Source organism: Anser anser (genome assembly GCF_964211835.1).
Source record: "Anser anser genome assembly, chromosome: 2".
NCBI lineage: Eukaryota > Metazoa > Chordata > Aves > Anseriformes > Anatidae > Anser > Anser anser.
In genome coordinates this window covers 121,413,396-121,433,456 of record NC_139721.1, presented here as the reverse complement: position 1 = coordinate 121,433,456, position 20,061 = coordinate 121,413,396, and the positions used below count along the sequence as shown (strand labels likewise).

General features: G+C 41.7%; 1 protein-coding gene across 6 annotated transcripts in view; it reads left to right on the top strand.

Annotated features, from left to right (window-relative positions):
• The window catches only part of LRRC3B (leucine rich repeat containing 3B), a 234,364-nt gene that overhangs the window by 146,368 nt on the left and 67,935 nt on the right, over nucleotides 1–20,061 (top strand). The window contains exons 1-4 of one of the 6 annotated variants that reach the window (XR_014580441.1): nucleotides 2,232–2,729; nucleotides 2,816–2,866; nucleotides 12,434–12,522; nucleotides 13,799–15,806. The exons of 1 other annotated variant lie outside the window; for it this stretch is intronic. The gene's annotated coding sequence lies outside the window, so the exon portion shown is untranslated. Of the gene's footprint in view, nucleotides 1–2,231; nucleotides 2,730–2,799; nucleotides 2,867–12,433; nucleotides 12,523–12,614; nucleotides 12,708–13,798; nucleotides 15,807–20,061 lie in introns of those variants that run through there. 4 more of the 6 variants (XR_014580442.1, XR_014580443.1, XR_014580444.1 and 1 more) reach the window with 4 other exon arrangements.

Sequence of the window (20,061 nt, the reverse complement as noted above, 5' to 3'; positions counted from 1 at the left end):
GACATGGTAGAAGTTTGAAATACAACATGTAACTGTCTACATTCATTTCTTTTTCTTGATTTTACACCTTGCATACCAGATGATTCATAGCTTTGTACTCCATCGTATAAAATAAGTATTTGTTGTACTGGAAACACTGTCTCTGAAAGTGCCTGACAGTCGGTTTCTCTGCTGTGTTGTTCTTCCTTTAAAAATGATGACAAACTTCTGCAAGGGGTTTCTGTGAATTTTGTTGGCACACACCTTGTTTTGAATTCAGATTTTTATATCATTGTCATGGGATCAAATCCTGCTGCCCTTATTCAGTCAAAACTGTCATGAATTTCAGCAAAAGCATTGCCTAAGAGGGATGTGTAGATCAGGAAGGAAGGTCTAGCATTTTGCCCATAGAATATTTAAGAAATCCTAGACATCTAACTGTGTTGTTTATTACTTTCTGTTCATAACATCTGTGGAGAGGATTTTGAAAAATATTGGCATTGCCCTGGGTATCTAGGAACACTGGAGTGGAAATATGTGCTGTGTCAAGGGGTCCAGCCTCTTACTTCACTGACAGCCATGAAACAGACATACCCTATGGTGACCTTGTAGGCAACAGAAGCTACAAACAACTCTACAATATCATATCATACAATCTTAAGACCTTCATACAGGGAAAAAAAAAAGCCTCAAAATCGATAATAGGCCATAAGAAGAGCATAGACAAGGTCAAGTGCAGCAGCTGCTGAAACTTTGCTCCAAGTTTGTCAGTTTTATTGCTAGCTGCAGTGGGAGTAGTTAGGTCATGCAAAATGCTTCTGTACTCTGCACCCTGAATGGTTTTATCGTGCTTGTTTGAATACTAACTCACCTTGTCATTTAACAACATTCTTGAGGGACAAAGCTGTATCTTCAGACCAAAGTTGCAGATCTTCAGCTGCTTCTACCCTATTGTGTTTTTACTAAATTTTAGAGCAATATCCAAGTTACTGGCAAAATTGGCAATGTCAGTGATCTCTAGAGCTGTTGTTTTCCTGTAAATATTTTAGAATGCTATGAATGCAATTGTTTAATAAAATTGGGTTGCAGATATTAGCGGTTTACAAATTCCTTCACAATAGAAACTTTAGCCAGCTCAAGGTTACAGTTCATGTCTTATTTATTCCTTGCCAGCATGCTCAGAAGGGTATCTGAGGTACCAGCTGAATTGCTATAGGCAACCAGAATTCTGAAATAACAGCAACAAAAAGATAAAAAGTTGCATGTTTAATAAGCTGGTAGCTGTGTTAATCAGCTCTGCCATTTTCTCAGTTTTGGGGTTATTTTTTCAGTTTAGGTTTTTACGTTTACGAGAACTTCAGATAAAGTGCGGAAACTAGTCAGACAGCTGAAACATTTCAGTTTATTTTCAACAATATTGTTCTAGTCAAATTGTCAGGATAATCCAGATCCCTTAGTGTGTTACTGGGGAGAAACACAGCTCTCAGAAAAAAATATTCCCTGGTCTAGAAAACAGGCAAAACTGATTGTGCTCAAAAGAGAAATAGAGGCTCTGCTAACTCATTCTTTCCAAGTGAACAGTGTGAGTGAGAAAACTCACATTTTCTGGCATTGCTGAAGAATGATTTGGTCTTTAAAGCATATTATGGTGGTGATAATCCAGCATGAAGCTGCTTCTGTTTCAAAACCATTGCAATTTTCCTATCTAATGTGTGAACAGATTACTTATGAGGCACTCCTGTGAAATGCATTTGTTTGACAGCAGGCTAGACTGCAGTGCATTAAAAGGTGCAAATAAATGAATCCTTAATAAGCAATAAACCATATATCCTCTGGTTCAGCAATGGTGTTACAAAAATCTGTTAGCGAAGATCATCCTGGAGCTTTCTGGTGATGAAAACTCTTGTGTATGTCCAGCACTGATGGTCCAGCTCAGTCCTGGCCGACAGTATTGGCTTTCCAGACACATGCCATTCTGTTTGCACATGCCGTCTTCATTCAGAAATACTATCAATTACAGACTGCTCTGAATTTCACCAGTGACAACACAGCAGTGGCTTCTCACAAAATCGAATAGGTTGTCTTGTGACAGCTTCTTTATTATTTATTTATTTATTTATTTATTTATTTAGTAGGGAACTGAACCTTCCACTCTCAGAACTGTGCACTTCTAAGCACATACTGAAATATGAACAATAAAAAAAATAATTAAAAAAAAAATGGAAAGGAAGAAGGATCTACCTTTTGCTATTGCATTGCTACTCGGAGTCCTTGATGACTTACGCTAAGGGCTTGTATTTTCATTATCTTCCTTTAATGAAAAACTGCAGGAAGCAAAATTAACAACATTAGGCAAAAGGTCATTGTCAAATTAGTCTCAAATCTAACCAACAGTAGTGGCCACGTATTCATATCAATTAGAAATTGCTTGGTTTCTTTTCCATTAGTAAAAGTCTCTGCAGATGGTTTGCTCCTCTGAAATACTGTTGGAAAGAACAGCAAAGAGCATGAGATGTCTCCTAACAGGGGCCAGGGCAAAAAGATAGGTAGGATATTGTAAGCACCTGTGTGATTCTGGATGCAAATCTGTTCTGGGGTTATCTCATTACAAGCAAACAAGGAACAAGGGAACATGTTGTTTGATGTCCTGTTTCATTAAGCTTTTTCTAAGCCTGAAAAATAGAAGTTCTTATACTTATCCTGCTGCTATGCCTGGCACCCATCTATTATCCTGGCCCAGGTCCAAGCAGGTGTTTATTAAATCATAACTGCAACAATGATTCTCTCCTGTAAGCATGTGGAAAATTAAAATAAGAGTAGATTTTCTTTTCAGTAGAGTAAGCTGCAATGGAAGGAGAGCTGGTACAATATGGCGAGGAGCACAGCAGTAAGTTATTCCTCTTTGATGTTGAGCTGTCCAAATAATCAGCATTTTGCGTGAGCAAAGTTGAAAGGAAACTGTGGTGCAGTCACAGTCCATTGCTGCAGCTCAAGTGTGGAGCTGTCAGCTGTGGTGTGGGGATGCGAAAATGAAAATTAACTCTTCCCCTGACCACTGCAATAGTTATTCATATATTAATTTTATGTGCGTAGATGAAATGTTTGAAGGGGACTGGTATCTGCCCGCTTGCTGGTATTTCAGCACAGATAGTGGTGCTTTTTGTGGAGGGAGAAGAGAGCAGGAGGGCAGCTGGCTTGACCTCTGAGTTTTCTGTAGGTACTTCTAAATTCCCATCCTGAGCACTGCATGTAGCTGTGTATACTTGAAAAATAAGGCTTGTATATTTGGTACCCTACCTGTGCTGTCTAGTTCACATGGGTGGCCTGATGATAGATATTTTCTCTATAGAAAATTTGCTTTGTATACATCTTTGGACCCCCATGAGTGCAACAAAGCTACTGCTATTACTTTGATCACAAAAACAACCTCTCACGCCCATGTGTTTGTCCAGATCGTGTTTGCAAAATCTTTTTTTTCTTTTTTTTTTTTTTTTCCCCTAGTGCTTACAGTCCTTTTCAGGTATGTATTAGCAAATTATAATGATGAAATCTCTAAGCCAAACTTAAAAAGAACTTGGTCACTCTGTAAAAACAGATCCTGAAAATGTAAAAAGTTTTTTTGCTATTACTTTGTTTCACGCTTTGGAAACACTGCAGGGCACAATGGAAATCAGGTCCTTACAGTACCAATCAATAAGAAACAATTTGCAGAGCTGGCCATCCTTGTGCAGAAAAGAGAGGAAAAGTGAAAGGAAGGAAACACTCTTCCCTGCAGTTTTTGCTGAAGAACTGTAATACAGCTATTAATTGCCCTGCCCGGTGTCGTGCAGGGTTGGTGTGACTGATCAAAGAACAGAAATGAGGTCTCTGGAGCCCTGCTCCTCTGCCTCAACCACAGGATAATTCTGCATTTGAAATGCCTGCCAATCTGCTCTCCTGGTGAGAGCACTGGTTGGAGTGCTATCACTGCTGTATGAAAATGGAGCTGCCCAGTGTCCACCAAGAACAAAACAAAACTGCCCCTGTCCTGGCCTCATGATGTTAGGTACTGACTCAGATCACTCCCTTAATGATTCCTGGAAGTATCTGAGCATCAGTATCATGTGACTCTTTAAGGAGGCAGGAGTGATTTAGGAAAACAAGTATGGAACTTTAAAAATGGTTTCAATGATTGGCATTGTAGTTTTCCCTTTAAAAATGTGACTTAAGCTCTGAGGTTTTGAAAATCTAGCCTTAAACCCAAATCGTCAAAAGTTTTTAACACAGCCAATTCCCAAGGACATAAATGGCTTTTGAAAATGTATTTTGCACATCTAGGGGACACAAGCATTTTCTAAAAGGGCTCATAAAAGGCAGCACTGTGGCTGTCGATAATGGAACTTCTGCATGTCTAAATTTCAATGAAATCATCTCTCAGGATGGAAAAAAACATGATTTAAAAAAAAAAAAAGCCACATTGTTTTGCCTGATTTATTTACTTATTTATATATAGCACTTACTGAAAAGCAGGTCTCTTGCTCCCTGCCTACAGTGTTTGTCTGATTGCACACACAATAGTTGTAGGATGCTATTCCCAAATTATAGGCTTTGATCTGCTCACCAAAGAGTAATTATGATAAATGTGGCTAGCTTACCTTGAATTTGAATTCTGAACTCAATTCAGAAAGCTGCATGTTTTTCTCCCTCTTGGTACCAATCACTAATAGGTGGCTTTGAACTTCAAATTGAAATTTTGCTTTCTGTGACCAAAGTTGACTTTGGATTTTTTTTTTTTTTAAATAAATCTCCTTCTCTGAAAGTTAAATGTTGTGTTGAAAAGGAGGAATAAGAATTAATTTACAGCAGCTTGGTGACAATGAAAGTGCAAAGCATCATGAGAACTGGCAGCACGTTGGCTGCCTGCACTTCTGTTGCTAAAGCTGCCCCACAGGGAGAGCCAACACTGAGGAAATGGGAATGCCTACTCCGCTGGGCTCGCAATACAAATGATGCTTATCCAGCATGTGCTGCCTTGCTTAGGCTTGTGTTCAGGAGCTGTGCATGGTGCTGCTACCTGGTGGTGTTGCTCTCAGCAGCTCAGCCCTTCTGCCATCAGCACAGTGCTTCAGTCTTGAGCAAGTTGCTCTATGTGTTGTTTTGTGCCTATGTGGTCTAACATGATAAACTGCTGGGAAACACTTGAAGTGCATGTGGATGCAACAAATTTCTATTGCTAAGGTAGCTGGGAGAGCTGCCAACAGTACATTGATGTTTTTGCTTTTGTGGACGAAGCCATGATGTATCTTCCTCACTAGATCAAACTGACTTGTAGACCCTGGAAAGCTCAGTGAGGCATCACGGACACTGCTTGTACTGTTATTCCTTGATTCATGATCTCTAAACCAGAAACTCAGTTTGGCATCCTGAAGTCTTGATCCGAGCTGCTGTATCTAGCATGAATTACAGCTGTTTTAGTGATCTGTACACTGATGTTTTTAGGCACTGGAGCTACTAGGAATTCTATTATTCTTCTTCTATCCTTTCTACCTATGCAGTACTCAAGTTTATGGAGGAAAAATTATATATTATTGGTAATATCTGGATTATCATTAATATTAAATACTCAATATTCTATTCAATAATCAAATATAAGCCTCTCACTTAATTTAAAGGGTATTTGGTTTATCTCGGAACTAGCTTTCAAGGGTGGGTTATGGTATGACAAGGTGATATGCCCAGGAGATGAGAGGAAGGCAGTGGATGTTGTCTACTCAGACTTCACTAAAGCTTTTGACATAGTTTCCCACAGCATTCTCCAGGAGAAACTGGCTGCTCATGGCTTGGACAGATGCACACTTTATTGTGTTAAAAACTGGCTGGGTGGCTGGGCCCAAAGAGTCATGGTGAATGGAGTTAAATCCAGCTGGCAGCCAGTCACAAGCCCCCAGGGCTCAGTACTGGAGACAATTCTCTTCATTATCTTTATCAATGACCTAGATGAGGTGATTGAGGGCTCCCTCAGTAAGTTTACAGACAACACAAGTTGGGTGCAAATGTTGATTTGCCTGAGGGTATGAGGGCTCTGCAGAGGGATCTGGACCAATGGGCTGAGGCCAATGGTATGATATCAACCAGGTGATTAGACAAGAGGAAATGTCCTTAAGTTGCACCAGGGGAGATTTAGGTTGGGTATTAGAAAAAAAAATCTTCATTGAAAGGGTTGTGAAGTATTGGAAGAGGATACCCAGGAAAGTGGTTGAGTCATCATCCCTGGAGGTCTTCAAAAGGCATGTAGGTGTGGTGCTTAGGGACGTGGTTTAATGGTAGGCTTGGCAGTGTTAGGTTAACAGTTGGACTTGATGATCTTAGTGATCTTTTCCAATCTAAAAGATTCTATGATTCTATTTTCAGCTCCAGTGTGTGCCAGTGTATTTTCTCATAGTCTCACCACACTACCTCCTCATATATCTTAATCACAGATGTCAGACATAGCTGTTAAATTCAGATTGATAGGAGTTGCTTTAAAATAACGTCACCTGTTGAATTACTTTATTACCCAAACCGACCCAATCTCTTAAGAAATATACCATACACACAAGAAGGCAAAAAATTATGTTCTTGCTTTATCGTATGTCAAAAGATTACATTGGCTCCTTGGATAAATTGAACCAAAGAAGCCTAGTTACTTACTATTTCTTCCCTCTAGCTAGTTTAAATTCATGCTAAAATTTCAGACTGCACAGTGCATTTTATTAATGGATGTTGCCATTTTAAGATTTCATTGATAATGAGCCTGTTCAGATCATGCTGGTATTTCACTCCTTGCTGTAATTGCACTCTTACACGGTCCCCCTGGAGATTGCCAAGACTCAGCTAGCAACATTCACTCCTTTTTTGTCATCCTACAACGCCTATAGGCACAGACCTACACTTGATCTGAAAACTTGTTGAGTCTCTAGTTTCTTCATTTTTCTTTGTCATGTTTCTACACAGAAACAAAATGAAGAGCCTTTTAGACAGAATTACTGCTCAATAAAATATACTAATGAGTCTTATGTAGACTTAAAAAGCATATCACACCTGTTTACATGTGTTTTCTCCTTATCCCACCCTCCAGAAGACCCCATAATTCCTGGTCAAAGGCTCCAGTGATGGAGATCCATTGTTATTCTTAGTGACATAAAATATATCCTAATTTTGCCTCCGAATCTTCTTTGTTGTAGTTTAAGCCCAGTAAGTCTTATCTACACAGGCAACAACAAGTTCTTCCATTTCCCCTTTGCAATTGTCTTTTATATAAATTTTAAGGCTTCCTTTCATCTAGCCACAGATTTGTCCAATCACTGTCCACTGGTGACGTTTCCTAGACTTCTGATATCTGGTGTACTTTTTCATAGTCCCCACCTGATCCAGATCACTCTTGAAGTGTTTTACACAAAACCGGACATAGCACACTGGCTGAGTAATCTTACCAGTAGAGCATCTTTCAGATATTACTCCTTTTTTTTTTTTTTTTCCTTTGCAACGCTTTGTAACACAGGGTGATGTATTCCCTTCCCAATGACATTGACTCATGCAAACATCATCGCTAATTTTAATTATTAGATGCTATTCTAGAGCTTGCTGTCCAGTTTGGTGTATTCTTTAGCCTAGTTGACTGTGCCTGTCTGGATGTAATGTACTGCATTCATCCCTGTTGAGAAGCATCTTGTGTTTTTCCAGGCAGTTTCTCCAATTTACCAAGAATACTTTGTATTCTAATTCTATCCAGCCATCAAAAAAATGCCAAATATTTATTCACCTGAAATGCAGACACACCTTAACAATTTAAATAGCTTTCAATTTTTAATATGTAGATATTTTTAAATGGACCTGCAAGATTACATTATCAGGGTGCTGATAAGGAGGATGCATGAAGTAGCATAGTTATAAACCCTGCTTCTTTCTTACTTGGAAGGTTTTCTTGATTGATTCTCAGAACCAACCACCTGGGAAGAAGGACAGGTGGAAAGCATTTCCTGAAGAGGCCCTGCCCGACCCCCAATCTTAAAGGCAGGTTTGCATCAGCTTCTGCCACCAGCAGAAGTGCCCCAATGTGTAACTCTGGAGTGGGCATTTCCACAGTGGCTGCAGATCAGAAAGCACTGGGTAGAAGTGCAAGGAGTGTCATGAATTAGGTTGCCCTTCAGAGATGTTCTCAAGGTGCTGCCACCCATGCTTCATGGCTAGGACAACACAGTACAAGATTTTGTGCTGAAAGGCAGTAGAGGACACTGAAAGTTACCGTGAAAATCTGAGTGTATTTTGTGGCTCTATGCCACACTGCAGCCTGTCATGTGAACATACCCTCAGTTTCTGGGCTTGAGGATCAACACAGGCCATTTTTCAAGCTATAACAACCTAATTAGGCACAATTTTCCCTTAGAGTATCCCTGGAGAATTTTCACTGACTCGATGATGTTATTAACTTTTCCCAAAAGATTCCTCCATTCTTTACACCTGAAGTCCTGGCAGAGTCAGATTTAGCAGCAGCATGGGTGCCTGGGGAGAGCCGCTTGCTGTATTGCCACCCAGCTGCATCTCTGTCACAGGACACGGATCATGGGCTGCACCAGCTAATGTTAACTGCAGCATGCTTCTCCCGTTTCCTTGCCTCTATCACCTTTCTCCCCTTCCCTTTCTCTTCCTACATTTTTCTTTCCTGTTTTTGTTTTGTTTTGTTTTGTTTTGTTTTTCTTCCAGTAACCTTTCTCCCAGTTAAAGGCTGGTTAGGAAAAAAAAAAGGATGAACACTGAGAAACTGCAACACTTCTAGGTGATTGTCTCCCCTTCCTCCCACCTGCCCAGCAGGATGTTGAAATTGCTGCTCTTTATATCAATTCTGTCTTCTCACTACAGACTAAAGAATTTGGGTCTGCTGAAAAGCTGTCATAAGTAAAGCACAGGTACAGATTTACAGAAGGTGTTCAGAAGCTTCTCTTAAACATTTCACAGCTCTCTCCTTCCCTGTCATGACCCACTGTGAAAGGGCCCTATTTTCCTAAGCCATTCACCAAAATATATTTTTCTTTTTGCATTTATGGCAGAGGAGTCTGGGGACAGTGAATGCTCCTGCAGCCACTGTACAAATAGTAGCTAATATTTGAGTCTGCCAGGCTGAGGGTATATCACAGCTTTGAAGCTACCTGATGGGTTGGTTTGTATGTTAACGTTTTTATATGCATATTTATTGCCTAGAATCCTACACAGGCATTTTATTGAGGAATCTGGAAGAGAAATGCTAAACCGGCACAATCTCAGCTTGTCCCCATGGCAACTCTTACACATGATGAGTTTAGAGTTAGTGGATTAGACTTGTTTCTCAGATGAAAAACCAGAAGCAATCAGCAGGACTTTGACCCAGCTCTACTCTTTCCAGATGTTGGTCTTATTCATGCCCTAGTTAATGCTACGAAGTTGTTTACATAGAGGCCCTTCAAGGCTGGTTTGATTTCCAGCATGAAGTTCTTTGCACTGTGCTCCAGAGGTTCCTCTGGACATGCAGCAGAAAAAGGCTATTGCATCTCCTGTCTCTGACAAGTTCTGCTGGTCTCATTTTGTCTCCAGTGGAGACACTGGGGCTATAAGCACTATTTTGTCTTCTTAATTCCTTACATTCACTAGAATTTCTGAAGATTATTTTGCACTGGAATTGTGATGGAGCAGAATGGCTGGAGAGCAGTGGGAAGTGCTGCTTGTTGGTACTGACTCCACTTCTTGTGGTTTAATTTCATTACTGAAATCCCTTGTTAACATAGGACCTCTCTCTTCTGTCCCCAAAAGCTTCTGCTAGCAGGTGGATCAGAACTGCTGACTAGAAATGACTGTTGAATACTGAGATTTCTCACCAGCACTGCACAAAGTAGATGTGTTGTGATAAATAACCTAGCTTTGAAAAGAATAGCAAGAAAGTATAGGGTGCCAAAAGAAATGATACATTACAACTGCATCTTCTATATTATCCTGCTGTCCTTGCCATTGCAACAGCTGTAGTCAGCAGCACTACCTGTGGTGGAGTGTTTTGAAACTGAAAAGTGTCTGGTGCTGTTTTCTTGCAGGTCTTTAAGAAATTCTCTTCATCCTCAGGAGATGGGCATGAGTATGCCTCGTGAGGAGCTGAGCACAGGGCAGGGTTGAAAGGGAGAATATGTACAAGATTGATTTCACTGTTGGGTTGTTTGGTCTGACTGGAACTGGCATTTCTGTCAAAGAAAAATCTAAAGAACAGTTAGCAGTACCTGGAGTCCTCTTGTCAGGTACTAAAAAATCTAGGCAAGAAATACATAAATAATATCAGGACACAAGGAACACTTTTACATAAATAAGAAATCTGGTCTAGTGAATCCAAATAGAAGTCTTGAGGGGAAAAAAAAGAAAGCACAGTGTCCTGTCAGAATCAAAGGACAATAACAACCACTGTGAGATAAAATAAAACAAGATGACAGAGTCTCAGAGCACAACAGACACCGTCTGGCTCTTGTTCTAGCTGTAAACTTAGTACTTTGAAACTCATCCTTTTTCTTCTTTGCTGGAGTTCTCATTTTACACTGAAAGCTCCTAATGCTGTGAACCAAGCCTTTGGTTACACTTATGTACATGCTTTTAGGGAACAGCTGTACCACATCCTGGGGTTTTGAGCTAATCAGATGGAGCACTTCAATAGACTCCTATGTCATGATAAGAGATCCCAGGAAATCACTGCTCATCTGGCCTCCTGGCAGCAATGGAGTTGAAGGTCTAATGGGGGTCCCCTGAGGCAGGTGGCGAAGGTGAAGGTTTGGAAACTGCCCTCCACAATGTTTGTGTGGAGAGAAAAACAGCAGATGAGGAAAACAAAACTGCAAGAATCTGTCAGAGGAAATGGAAGCAGCAATATTTAGCACAGACCCCTTTGGGAAGGCAGGCTTAGGGATCTCTGAGCATGGTGACTGATTCTATTTTGCTTCTGCTGCTTTCATAGGACTCCCTGTGCAGTCTTTGTACATAAAGAGGAGGGCACCAAAGAAAGTACTTGACTAGTATCATCTGTTTCTCTTTGTCATGAAAACAAGAGAGCTAGATCCACAATATTGTCTATGGCCTCAAAAAAAAAAAAAAAAAAAAAGGAAAAGAAAAAGGGATGACAAAATACCCGTGTAATTATATTCCTCGCTTTGGGCTTTGTTATTACCAAAGGCCCTATGACTGCTTCTCTATCCTGCCAAGACCTTACTGAGATGAAGATAACCACTATGTATCACAAGCACCCGTAGTAAATAGCTTTCTCATCAACCAGTTGGCATTTATGACAGAAATGGAAAGGCTCAACTACAGCAACACTGCTAACAAATAAAACATCACTGTACAAGCATAAAAGGCTTATTGTTTTCATAGGAGTTAATTTACATGCAATTTTCCAATTTAACATTTTTTAAACCTTTAGCTCTTCCTAGCTCTATTAGTAGGTAAGTACTGTACAAGCATTATCTAAGTCATACCAATTAAGTAACTATTAATATTTTCTTTTTGTTGACTGAATGGAGACAGGAACAGTTTCTTAACGTCATGGATTGGGTCATCTGCTTAGCAATGTTAAGTCTTGGCTGGCTTGTCAGGTAGGGTTAAGGGTTAGGTTGTGAGATGGACCAAAGGACCAAACAGCCTAATCTTAGTCTTCCTAAACAGTAGTACAGGAGCAGAGAGAACATATCTTCGTCCTTAAAATGAGAAGAGCAGAAATGAATCAAACCTTGGTGCAACTGTCCACCCCTTACTCTCCAAAGTCCCTGTTATGGTGTGGATGCAGGCAATCTAACAAGTCCACTTTCAAGAGTGAGCAGAGAAGGAAGTGCCATATTCCTAGCTAACAGGGCCTTTCAGAGATTGTTCTTGCTTGGTGCTGTTTGGTTATGTTGTCATGGTTCTGAATCCTGCCTGATTCATGAGGCAGCCGCTTAATGAATTGACCCAATTCATAAATCTTGCAGCAGAATGGCTGTAATAGTGTGGATATGTGGCATCTGGAGCCTCCTAGGTTAGATGCTTAGTGTTAACTTGTTAGAAGTGTATATTCTCACAGAAATATGGGCCAGACTTTCTCATGGATGGTGTTAAAAGACCAGGCATATCCACAGAAAATAGTGCTCCCAGGAAGTGAAGAAGGTCCTTAGTAGGACAAAGAGAAATAACAAAACAAATGTATGGCTGAACAGACTTCTGCATCAGGGTTTCACATGAAATGTATCCATCCTTAAATCCATACTTTTAGTTCTGAATCTTTACCAGAGAGCAGATGTCTGATGGAAGGGGAAAAGACAGCAGCGGCCTGCAAGGCTCACCTTGGAAATCTGGGTGCTCTTTGGCCTGTGGGGCTGCCAAAACCTCCCCTGTTTTTGTTTTATTTATTTCTTAGGGAAAAAAATAGGTTGAAACAGAATTTCTTGTCCTTTCTATGCAGGTGGGCCACTATGCAGGAAAGTATGCAACATGCCTGGGGTCTCAGCAAGATCAAGCAGTGAGGAGGGTCCCGCAGCAGCACAGCACCAGGTGAGGGGCAGGCTAGAGAGTAGCAAATAGACTCTTGTTGCAATGGTAATTTTCTTGACCTACTTTATTCAACCATGGCACTTTGCAAGCAGGGTACCCTAGCAACAGCACTGCAGACACCTCCTGATGCATCATGATGAAGACTTGGTGTTAGGTAGTTTTGTGCTGCTGTTCCTCATCCTGAGCAAGGCAATTTGGCAGCTGTTTAGCAGGGCCGTTGCCAGAAAGCCTGCCTCTGTCATCCATGCTCTCTTGTTCATTCATGAATTCTGTGCAGAAATGTGTAGGAGACCAACTGGGTTACTTTAGAGTGTTTATAGTAACCATGTTTGGGATGAAAAATCAGCCAAAACCATTAAACCCACGATAAAATTACTAGAGGAAAGAATGCTGTATCCTACTCGTGCTGATGTGAGAGTTGCTCTCTCTTTCTGAGCTCATGATCCCGTAGTTAGGTACAGATAATGAGTCAGAGCTGAATACTTCCCATAGACTTACATTTTCCATAACATGACATGCTGGTGGGGTGATTTTAACAATGTAAGTGCACACAGTAATACATCCATACTCTTGGGGAAGTAGGGAGGGCCCTAAGAGCATTCCATGCGTTTTACAGTCTGTTTCAGTAATGGCACTTGTCTAGGAAAAAAAGGGGAAAAAAATCCACAAATACCACTTGGAATTCTTTCATTCATATGTTTGCATTCTAGTATCATTGTATTTTTTCAGGAACTCAGAGAGAAAATAAAATGTCACTGAACCTTTTATCTTTAGGCTTCTGTTGGCTGTCACGTTACTGATGTAACCAGATGTGATGTCCATGTTGTGTTGGTCATGTGAAATTAATTAGTGGCTTTAGTCCAGCCTGTAATAGACTGGAGTAATGTTAATTATGGTACAGTCACCGTCATTACCCTTAAAGGCCACCATCAGGATTTAAAAATATCTCAAACTCCTGGTAGTTCAGCTGCAGAAAAAAACTATCATTCCTGTCTGCTCTCCCACTGCTCTGTGGCCGTTCCCAAGGAATATGCAGATGCATCTTCCTCATTTATCCAGATACCTAGAGCAGGGGGTTGTACCTGTTGTCAATCCTGCAGCATCAGATGGGTCTCAGGTCCTAACAGATATTAACTCTTTAGGGAACTGATCCCCAACCTTCCCTCAGTTAATAAACCCAAACACTGATTGTTAACTTGTGGTCTCTGTTAAACTGCACCTCCAAAGCCATTAATCTAAGGGCCTGTTAGTATCACAAACATATTCTTCATTTCAGTTCTACTGGCTGTAATTGGTGCCGGTTCCAGGGGCAATCTCAGAGAGAGGAGACTCTCAGAGACCAGAGCTGATCAGCAACCTGAAGTACATATTGCTACTGCTGGAGCTAAACATATTGTGGGTGGAAAGAAAGATCAGCAGTATTACCTGCTGAACACAGCATTTGCTAAAATGTCCGTCTCATAGCAAGTAAGCAAACTGTACCCATAATAGTGTATCTCTGCCTATCGCTTCAGCTTGAAGTGGTGAACTGAGGCTTTGAAATAAAAGATATGAATGTGAATGTTAAAACTACTTTTTTCCAGAAATAGAGCTATAACATTTTGTATGGTACATGGTTTCTTTCTTTCTTTCTTTCTCTCTCTCTTTTTTTTTTTTTTTTTTGAGTAGTGGGTAACTGTTAGTTTGTATGGTTCCAAGTCAGCTACCAGCGTTTTGTGTTGTTTCACACAGAAGCCACAGGGTTTTTAACATATCCAGTGAGACAGTTCTCAGCTACCAGTTGGTGAAAAGGAGCTGGCTATGTGTATTGTGGTTTAACCCAGCAGGCAGGTGAGCACCACAGAGCTGCTGGCTCACTTGTCCCAGGTGGGTTGAGGGAGAGAACTGGAGAAGTGAAAGTGCAAGAACTCAGGGGCTGAGATAAAGACAGCTTACTGGGAAAGTAAAAGCTGTGCCCACAAGCAAAGCAAAGTAAATCAAGGAATTCATTTCCTACTTCACACCAGCAGGCAGATGTTCAGCTACTCCCTGGAAAGCAGGACTCATGTGTAACAGTTTCTTTGGAAGACAAACACTGCCACTCACAATGTCCCCCTGCCACTTCCTCCTTCTTTTCCCCAGCTCTTATTGCTGAGCATGATGCCACATGATGTGGGGCATCCCTTTGGCCAGTCTGGGTCAGCTGTCCTGGCTCTGTCCCCTCCCAGCTCCTTGGGCACCCCCTGCCTCCTCGCTTGCAGGGCAACGTGAGAAGCAGAAACGTCCTTAGTTCTACATAAGCACTGCTCTGTAACAAGTAAAAACTTTGGTTTGCTATCGCCACTGTTTTCATCAAAAATCCAAACGACAGCATCATGCATGCCTCCACAAAGAAAATTAACTCTATCCTAGCCGAAACCATGATGCTAGGAAAAGTGGCTGCAGTGTGTTGCAGCTTGGCCACGTGCAGCTGATTTGACATCCTGCCCCACTCCTGATGCCTGGCTGAGTGAGGGCAGGCAGTGGGAGCAGTCAGCGTGGGCTGCCCACCTCCGCCTCCCCACTGGGCTGCCTTTGCTGGCAAAGTGGCAGCACTGGGAAGGGAGCACGGGGGGAGCCAGGCCTGGCCTCCTCCCCTGGGCTCTGCCCGGCTCGCCGCCCCCTGCCATCCACCTCTGCTGGCAGAGCTGGGCAGCCTGCCTCTCTCAGGGCAAGGTGCTGAGAGCACGAGGATCCTTTGCTGCCCGAAGGCCAAGGAGCAGCTCTGCCACATGCTGCCTGTCCTCACGCAGTATGGGCAGCACCGGGCCCTGCTGCTGGGAGGCACAAAGGCCTGCAGCACTTCAGCTCTCCATGGGCATAGGGCTTCTGAAGCAGGGCATTACGAGGCCAGGGTGGAAATCCTTCTCAGAGTAAGAGACCTCCCTCTGCATGGCCAAAGGCCTCGTGGCTGAACGGATTGCTGGCAAAACATGAGCTCTGTTTCTGATGCCTCCTGTATGCCCCCAAGCCTTGGACACCTGACAGGATGGGTCCTGGGTAGCTCTGTGTGGGGAGCTGAGCAAAGCTGGGGGCACAGGAATCATTGCCTGGAGATCTCCCTAGGAATCTGGAGAAGGGTTGGAAAGGATTTCTGCAACATGGGTAGCAGAAAAGTTCTCGGCTCTGTGTAAGCACTTCTCTGAAATAACTAAAAATATTGGTGTATTCTCACCACTATTTTCATCAAAATTCAAAACCTCAGCATCATATGAGCCTGTATGAAGAAAATTAACTCTATCCCAGCCAAAACCACAAGAAAGTGGTTGGTGAAAGCCCATTTCACGCTGGCTACTTCATAAGTCCTCAATATGTGCAAGGCCATGAGTGACTTTGTATGCCTTAAGGGAAGTTTAGGATGCAAAGAGAATGACCCTTTCCAGCTTATTTTATTTTATTTTTAAGGAAAGGAGAGAGGAAGGACAGCCTTTTATTTTTTATTTTTAACAGAAAAACAGCTTATTTGCGTCTTACTTTTTTCCAACAGTACCACTGAGATTGCTTTGTTATAAATCATGCAACAGTGGGTGCATTTTAGTTGGGCTGAAGTAGGTTGTGTTGCTTTATGCTACTGCTACAGCATGAGCTGTGCCTTCCTTGTTGTGTATGCAGAGCATGTAGATTTTTCATGTCCTGAGATATCTTGCCCTGCCTTTTTAGAAGTCCACAGCAGAACTGTGATTGATTTGAGGGTGCAGAGGATTGCAGGGTGATGAAAAATTACCTGAGGTTTGTGCTCAGCTCAAGAGTCTATGAGCAATAAGGTACTCATCATTATTCATAAAAGGCTGAGAATCTGCATGCTATTTTTCAAGGCTTTAATTGCAGTTGACATTACAGACATATTGCTGGTGGCAGCCATCTTGCTGAAATGTGGTGTTTCTGGGGTTACCTGCAGTATGAAAGCCTTATGGGAAGAACTGTCAGCCAGTTTCCAGCAGGCTCAAAAAAATCAGTCCGTAGAAGCAAATTTTATCTTTTGCTTCTAGAAATACAGTTAAACTAAAGTGTTTAATTTCAGACGAGCTTCTATTAGGACTAACTTCTGTGATCCTGATGGCTGCCACTGATGTTCTGAGTGCTAAGCAGTTTCTTGGAGCGTGAGCTTGCGTCTGGGTGGGTCTGCATATAAAATATATGGAAGTCATAACTCATGGCTGGAGTCCTGCAATGTGCAGAAGATCCTTATCTCATGTTATCAGGCCTTGTGAAGGGATGTTTTCCCGAAATGTCTCACTTCAACCAGTGCTATTTTCCTTGAAGTCTCTTTCCCTCTGTCCATTTCCTTGTGAACACTAATTGTTCAACAGTTTACCCAGAGTAGTTTGTTGCTCTTAAAGTATATACTGTAGTATATAAGGTCAGATATGCTGAGTTGGTTTGAATGTAGACCTCCCTTTCGTTGCTTTCGTGGCCCTGGGGCATTGTATAACCAAATGCAAAGTTAGTCATGATTTGTACTCTATCCTCTGCTAAGAGAAATGCTGCACAGACGTGATGATTCACTTGGCTGGATCAAGCAAGTATGAGAGGCAAATGCAGAGTAATAGCTCCACATAAAAGGCCCTGTTGGCAGAGAGATGCAGTCCCCGCTGAATCTTTGGGGAAGAATGAATACTTCCAATAAACAAACAGGACAGAGTCTTTGAGGGTAGGCAGAGGAGGTAGGAAAGTGCTATCAGCTATAGTCATGTTCAATTAGTGGCTTTAAAAGTGACATCTGCTCTGAGTATGCATCTTAGGATCAGTACTGAGAGCACAGCTCATCTATTAACACATCTGACAAGCCACATTGTTTAACCCACTTTCTCAGCATCTTGCCCAGGAGAATAGGTCAGTCTGTTTACTGAGATATTTTGCAGCACATTTTCCACTACTGCTGAGAAAGCGGTCATATTTCAGACAGTGAGGCCCATTAACTTTTTTCAAACAGAAGCAATTCTCAGTGAATACACAGAGCACTGCCTGACACATTAACCATGGCCAGGCAGTTCGCTCACTGGCCACTGTGGGATGGCACCTGCTCATGTAGTAACTCCTAATAGATAGAAAGGAGAGGCTAATTCATAAACAGATATTCAATCAAACAAGAAATCTCTTCTGTCCTTTAGATAGTCCATTGCCACATAAACAATTAAGATGGCTGCCTTGTACAGGAGTCCTGAAGTTCTCATCCAGCTGGTATTATGCACGAGCTTTCATGGAAAAGACACATTATTACTGCAGGATCTTTGTGTTTATCTTGATGAGAAATAAAAACACTGTCTGAGCTGTATGGAAAGCTTTAATTGGGATTTCCAGCAGGTGGAAGGCTGAACTGAATGGTGATGTGATATGACGGCAATGGGAGAACGGAAACTTGCTGTGTCATGACAACAGTAGCAAAAGTATTTTAAGAGAGTGATGGCTGCTAATTGCCTTGAGCCCTTTGCTTGTATTTGGTATCCCTTACCCCTGTTCCAACTAGATCTTTCCAATTTTGGATCATATGTTCTGCAGGGAGGGGTTGGTGTCGTGTTATTTGGAAAGCACCATGCCTGTGACTGGGCAGCCAATAATGAGTAAATAACTCACGTGTTTTGGGATCTTGTAACAGTAGCTGCATGGAAAAACGGCAAGACTGCCTGGCTTGCGTGCCTGTGACTGAGAGAGCTTCTGTACACAACACGTGGTCCCTGGCTAATGTGACCATTGGTGACTATGCAGAATTGTGCACAGTGAGCTGTACAAAACCAGAACTGAACTGCTAGGAGACAAGCAAGTGCCTCATGTAAAGCAGATCCAAAAGGACCTTGTTCCTTCTGCAGCCACAAGAGACTACCTACCACCCCCCAAAGCTGGTGTGCCATGCTTCACTGTCCCCATTTTCAGGACTTGCTACAACAGCATATCTTTCTGACGCAAGCCCTGCAGGTATCTCTGCTTTTCCCTCTGTGTCAGGATCAGCCACTCCCTTCCATCACAAGGGTTATGGATGTACCATTTCTTCCTCTCTAACATTACTGGATGGTGGTCTCCCAGGGGCATCCTTTGTGCCCTGTTTCTCCTTCCTTCCATTAAAGAAAACACAACCCACCACCTGCACATCTTTTTTAAGACCATTAAGATGAATGTAAGGTCTTATTAGATAAGCCAAAAATCTCCCAGCACAGTATACTTAACAGAATGGGCTGTGCCTGCAACCTTCTGTTTCCAATGTTGTCATTTTTTTCTACCTTCAGCAATATAATGATGCCAAAGCTAAACATATGAAGTGGGTTATTTGCTGCTGTCACCTTTAAAATTCAAAGGCAGGGGAAGACAGTCATTCCAATTCCAAACAAGTACTTGGTGCAGGCAGATACTTTGCCATACTGACCTGTAAGATGAGCTTTCCCCTAAGTAAAACCTTGTCTTCAAACTGCATTTTACACATGGGTTTTCTTTCTTCTTCCTTTTTTTTTTTTTTTTTGAATTCAAAAATAATTCTTGTCAATTTGAGAAACAAAGTGGCACACTACCAAAATCACATGCTGCATTAGTTTGGCATATATATTAAAAAGTTTCCTTTTATAGAGGTCTGGAAGGCTAGGAATGGAGTCCTGCAATGGAAAAGCTACACATCTCATTGCTTGATGTGCTTACATTAATGCTGACTGCCCAGTACCTAAGGTTGGGAAGGATGGGTGAAGAGCAGTGCTGTGTTCAGAGGAAAGTAGACAATCTGGTATGTTAGCTCTTCTGCATCTCTACATAAAGAAAATTCACATACAATGTGCTATGTTCTTGGGACACATTTTGCTTCTAACACCTTGCCTGCAATTGCCCTAATCCTGACACCCTGAATCTCATTTTTAGTTACTTTTGAGAAGGCTTCTGATTTGAAGTGGTTATGGGTGCCCTGCTACAGTAGGTACCGTGCTGCTGACCCTTTTCCAGTTATGATCTGGCCACAGGTGAGTTTAGTTGGTTTTCACTGATTTGCTACACAAGTACTGGCTGCTGGCCATCTGTTGCCAGCACACAGTATTAACACTGCAGTTACAGTATACTTTTCCAGAGCCCAGCTTTGATAGTTTCCCAGCCAATTAACTCAGGCTCACCTCTGCTCCTTTAGTCCTTGTACTCTGCTTTTCTTACCTTCTCCTTGAAAGTCCTTCATTAACCTTCATCAGAGATATATGCAGATAAAAACAGTAGACTTCCAGCCACCTTGTATTTTCAGTCAATTTGGTATATTAATGCTAGTGCTTACAGGAGTCTTGTTGAAATGTTAGAAGTTATTCCTTTATCCTCTGAACTTCATGATGCTTTATCCAAACTTACACAACTAAAGCAGAGTTTGACCTATAGCAGTATCTTTAAATAGAGACTTGACTGTGGTTTATTATTTTGTCTTACTCTCTGAAAAAAAAAAAAGAAAAAAAAAGTGTTTTCTGGCAATTCTCACACAATGAAGAACTTGCAGGATGAGACCAAAATTAATTACTATAAATAATGCAGTGGCTGTACGCAGTGGTTTTACAAAAACAAGAAATCATC